Source organism: Monopterus albus, unplaced genomic scaffold (genome assembly GCF_001952655.1).
Source record: "Monopterus albus unplaced genomic scaffold, M_albus_1.0 scaffold183.1, whole genome shotgun sequence".
In the NCBI taxonomy this organism is placed as follows: Eukaryota; Metazoa; Chordata; class Actinopteri; order Synbranchiformes; family Synbranchidae; genus Monopterus; species Monopterus albus.
In genome coordinates this window covers 759,902-765,508 of record NW_018128063.1, presented here as the reverse complement: position 1 = coordinate 765,508, position 5,607 = coordinate 759,902, and the positions used below count along the sequence as shown (strand labels likewise).

At 37.9% G+C, this 5,607-nt stretch overlaps 1 long non-coding RNA gene across 1 annotated transcript in view; it reads right to left on the bottom strand.

Annotated features, from left to right (window-relative positions):
* Positions 1-863: 863 nt before the first annotated feature.
* The window catches only part of LOC109969840 (uncharacterized), a 10,471-nt gene continuing 5,727 nt past the window's right edge, over positions 864-5,607 (bottom strand). Inside the window, exons 2-3 of the long non-coding RNA XR_002276318.1 lie at positions 2,365-2,434; positions 864-1,440 (exon numbers count right to left, since the gene is read on the bottom strand). This is a non-coding gene — a long non-coding RNA (uncharacterized LOC109969840). The remainder of the gene's footprint in view (positions 1,441-2,364; positions 2,435-5,607) is intronic.

Here is a 5,607-nt window from a genome sequence, read left to right as displayed (position 1 = left end):
AGTAACTGATAAACATGATAGGTCATTATGATCACAAGACTGATATGCCGGCTGACTGCAAGATACACCAGTCAAATCACGCATAGTGCCTGCATTCCTGACAATAAAATGAAGAATGTAACATGTACAACAATGCAACGTTTAATCAATGTCTATTTTACAGTTATGTGACACTACATCTGTCAGTGATAATGCAAAATCATGATAATTCATGTCTCGCTATACTGTTAACTAGTAACTATTTTTAGAGGTACAGAGCCTTGCTACTGTAAGGGAGAAAGCCTTGAGTTTTAATCTACCTGTAGATTTAAAAGAAAAACAAAATATGTCTTTTAATTGTGAAAATGCTGGGGATTGTTCCTTTAATGAGTAAAAGCTGGAACAAAAACAGACAAAGGAAGGAAGAGCTACACTAGGAAAAAAATCAGTAACTTCTTGTCTTTTTTCCATGTGCCTCACACACACACAGGAACCCCATGCACGTTAATCCGAACTGATTCTATGTCCACTTACATAAATTATAGACTGTGCTGGATGCATTATTTACTCACTAGAAATAAAAAGGCATGCCAGGTTGCTGTACACCCCCCTTCCTTTTTCCTTCCTTATCTGCCATAGTTTCCTCCTTCCCTCCATTTATGCTTACACCCATTTATCTTTCCTCATCATCCTTCTGTGCCCATTCACTGATTCTCTTTTTACTATTTTTTTCTATTCTATAATATTCATCTTCTTCCATTCTTATCTACCACTTTATCATTTTTAAATCCACCTCTTCTACTGTTTTATTTTTTCTCTTTAAACTTGCTTTCTTTTTCTGATTTGCTCTTTGTTCCCTTTTATTTCTTTCTCACGTTTTCCGATTTCTTTGTTTGTTCCCAGTTCTACTTTGCTATTTTTATTTCCTTTCTTTTTAATTTTTCCCTCATTCTATTCGTATATCGGAGTTCTTCTCTCTCTCCTTTCCACCTTTCTCAAATTCATTTTGCACTTTCCTTCCTACTCTATTTCTTCCTTCCTCTCATTTTGTCCTGAAGTAGTGTCTCCATTCACTGAACTATTCTGCCTTGCTGACTTTTCTTTTCTTCATCCCCTTGATTCCTACCTATTATAATTCCCTCCTTCTCTCCCTCCTTGCCTCCTTCTGTTTTACTATTTTGTTTCTCCATCAGTTTCATCCTCCATTCTTTCCCTCCCTCATCCATCCATTCCTTTTCTCCCTCCACATTTGCCTAATCTCTCCCTCCCACTCTTCTGTTAATTTTCCATGCATGTGTACTGTCTAGGCCCTGCCACTCAGTCCATCCTTTCTTTCCATCCTCTACTGATTGCTGGATTCCCCTTGTTCCCTTTCAGGTCCAGTTTGCCGGAAGCTCCTCTCTGTCTCCCATTCCATCTGTTTCTGTCCTCTTCTGCATTTTACATCAGATGAAATGAGACCTGAATGGAGGCCAGAAAACAGTGGGAAAAGACTGCAACAATATTTTGCTAAGACAAATGTAAAATAAGCAAAGAGATTGTAAAATACTTGGGAAAGGAAAAGACACTCACACCGAGAAAAAGAGAGATATTGGAAAACATGCACATTATAATGGATGTTAAATAGTGAACAGTTGTAGCATGTTATAAAACAAAGGTTTGACTGTATGTGTTAACTAGGCAGGTCAGATATACCTACGTTTACTTACAGATACTATCATTTGGCACTATATATACATTCTAGGACAGGAGGGATACGTTTTTTTGATTGTGTTTGTTTTTGTTTGACTTTGGGTTTTGTTTTATTTGTTTTTCTTGCATGTCCAGAGGTTTTCACATATGTGTAAATAAATAAACAAAGCAAAATGTCAGTGTTTCCAAATGTAAAAACCTTTGTGATGAGATATTACAGGACATCTGTAATATACAATAAATAAAAACAGCTCATATTCATGGACTCTGGCAGTCCTATTGCTTTGTTTTTGTGTTTGTTAGAAACACTGCAAATTAATGATATTAAAATAAATAAATACAAATAAACAGTAGGAGTGTCTCAAACTATCTGCTAACACAAGTCTTTGAAAGATCAAGATCTTAATTTATAAGGAGTGAGTATTTGCTCTATTTTCTAATAATGAGAATACAAACACCATATGATGTCTCTTAGTGCATATGAGTAACACCATAAATAATTTGGATAAACTAAATGAAAAAATAACTAAGCTGCAGAGAATCAATTGACTTGTTTTTATACTGTCTCCACTGGTGTTTTTATTTCTGACACTATGAGACCAAAATCCAGCAATTTTTCGTTTTTCCATTCAAGTCAGCAGTAGTGCTCAAGTCAGTATGCAAAGTGTCACAGTGGGGTGGGTGGTTCCTTACTGCAAAACATCCCAAGCTTTGCTGGAACTTGTGAACACCAAGTGCCGCCTCCAGAGCCAAGAAAGAAGACCTGTGAAGCAGACAGAGAGAAAGAAAAAAATAAAAAGGATAGCACCAGAAGAGAATGTCTGCTTTCCTCCATGTTCTTCCATCCAGCAGCTTTGTTCCTGGCTACAGCACATTTGACTTAACACCTAAATATAGAGCATGTCGGCTATTCATGTAGTGTTATTGCAACGCTAATGCCCATAGTCGTGGATTTTGGAGGACTAGCCAGCCTTATAGCACGGCTGCTGGCTGCTGAATATGCATGGTGCCAAGCAGGGAGAAGAAAGTGCCAGGCAAGACACAGAGGATTTGATGTTCAATAAAAGAGAAACCCTTTGACATGGAATACGAGTGGGGCCCAGCCTCAATATGAAAGAACCAGGAGGGGAATTAGATGGATGGAGAATTCCTTCAGAAGCATAGACAGACAGAAAAAAGAGTTATGAGAAAAGGGGGTATTTGAGTGTTTCTGAGTATATATGTGTGTGTTGAAGTATGTGAGCAAGTGACAGAAAAGCAAACAGAGGCTTACACACACACCCATATTTTGAAAGTGGAGACATACCACTGCGCCCTCTTTGAGAGAGTACTGTATGGATAATACAAAACTGTGATAGATCATGAGCAACTCATTGAAAAGTCTCAGTGCAGCTGCTCTTCTCCAACTCTTTAAAAGCTCTGCGTCTCTAACTCCCTGCTCTCACACACCTCCCACCAACCTTCTCCGAGCTTTACGTGGCTTTTAAAGATTACCTTTAAAATCACTGAATCACTTAACAGGCTCTTTAAATTATACAAGGCCTACAGGTCAGGCTCATTATAGATGCCATTAGCAGCCATGCACTAAGGATGTACAAGGAAATAGTTATTTAAGGGCCACTAAGTGATAGTGAGTAATCCTTGTACAGATGAATCCTAACTAAATTGCCCAAATTAGGTATTTCCTCAATCTAACAGTGTTACACTGAGTAGGAGAAGATTTTTGTTTTTCAGGATGTGATACGTGTTGCATGTCATCTCCTACATTTCAACACACATTAAAGTGTAAGCATGGATGGATTACTGAACTTGAAAAGAACAAAAAAAAAAAGCCACACAATTAGAAAAAAATGCAAAATCACAAAAAATAAAATAAAACTGATGCAAAACAACAATAAAAGGGAAACAAAACAACCACACAATGGCACATACTGACTATAAATCACATGGTTGCTCAATCTATGAGTTTTGCTCCTGTAAGTATAGGAGAAGTAGGAGCCATTTACATGTCTGAGGCCCATTGTCTCATAATCCATCCATGAGTATAAGGCATCAGGATTTTCAAGAAAGACACTATGATACTTTACAGCACCATTTAGGAATGCATCCCTACTGTATGTGTGTCCTCCTGCATCATTTGAGTCATGCTTATTTCAGGCATCTAACCAAAAACTCTTTCAAAGAACACAGGGAACTGAAGAAGGGGAATGAAGGTTAGGATGAGACTACACATATGACAACAAATAACATAAAGTATACAAACCTAGGACATATACAGGATAAAGTTATGTTCAAACAAGTTCATGCAGAAACAGCATTTATATTCATGCTCAGATTTCATACATGCTGTATAATGCACAGTCACGGATGCAGAAAGAGAGGCGTCTTCTCCGGTCTGTAGGGGATGCCGTGCTTGTGCTTTGGTTGGTGCAAATTCTATATCAAGTGTGTTTCCATTGCAATTAAGGCTTTGGCCTGATGTCTTCTGACATGGTAATTGTTATTTCAAATGCAGATTAATAAATCATGGGCATCTAGTTAAGAATTAAAATAGGTCTCCAGTACCACTGAAGCCTGGGCTAACCTCCACAGTGTAGTATCTACACACGCACAAGTTTATTTTCATTTCTCATGGGGACTTTACATTGACTTACATTCATTTCCTGGAGACTTACTCTAACCTTAACCATAACCAATACTTGCCTAACGCTAATTCCTAACACCTAACCTTAAACAAAGTCCTCAGTGATTCACATGGTGACGAGGAAGGCAGAGCCCCCAATGAAATGCACATGGATGCACATACATGTATAAACAATATCTCTCTATGTTCTACTCCAGTTTTTTTATTACAAAAAAAGGTCATCAGATTAATTACACAGTCTCCATATAATACCCCAACAAATCTTTTGTTTATTCAGTTGAAAACATTAAAATTTTATGACTTGGTAGACTTGTGTACTGCTAAACTTTTTTATAAGGCAAAACAACAAACTCTCCCTCAGTCTTTGCAAGCTATGTTCAACGTAAGGGAAAGTAATTATGAACTTAGAGGGACATATATGTTTAACAAACCATATTGTAGAACTAAATTAAGTAGTAACTGCCCATCAAATAAAGGTGTTCAGTTGTGGAATAGTTTTCCTGATGAAATAAAAATGGCTACTTCATTACCACAGTTTAAAATACTTTATAAAAGAATGGTAATAAAAAGATATACTCAATAATAATAATGAAAATAATAATAATCATTAATGCATGTTCTTCTGACAGTTACCTGGAAGACTGTGGTGGTGATTTCTAAGCAAAGAAGGAATTCAAAGTCGATAGCCCTCAGGTACATCTTTGCATCACCAGCAGCTGTGTCAGGTGGGTCTGACTCACTGATGTCTGTCAGAAGCTTGATTAAAGCTTTCAGAACTTTATTGAGGGCTTTCAGGGATCTTTCTCTGCAGGCCCACCGAGTGTCAGACAACTTCTGCAACTCAACAACACGCTGACCAGGATACAAGGACTGCTGGCATTTTAAAAATGCTGTATGCCTCTTTGTGGAGCTGGTGCAGAAAACATACAGTTTCTCCACCAAGGAGAAAAATGTCACAAAGTGAACACTGGACTTGGCACTCTCAACTAGTACCAGATTCAAGCAGTGTGCCTGGCAATGAACATAAAGAGCCTTTTCATTGTGTGCACGTATCCGGGACTGTAGACTTTTGTACATTCCACTCATGTTCTCAGCTCCATCATATCCCTGGCCCCTGATGTTCTTCAAGTCAAGTCTATTGTCTTGAAGGAGAGAGATGACAACATTCTCCAACTCTTTTCCTGTTGTGGACTCAAGAGTGCAGACCTGTAGAAAACACTCCTTTATTTCCATGTCACTTACATAGCGAACTACAAAGGATACCTGCTCTTTGTGAGAGACATCTGTGGTCT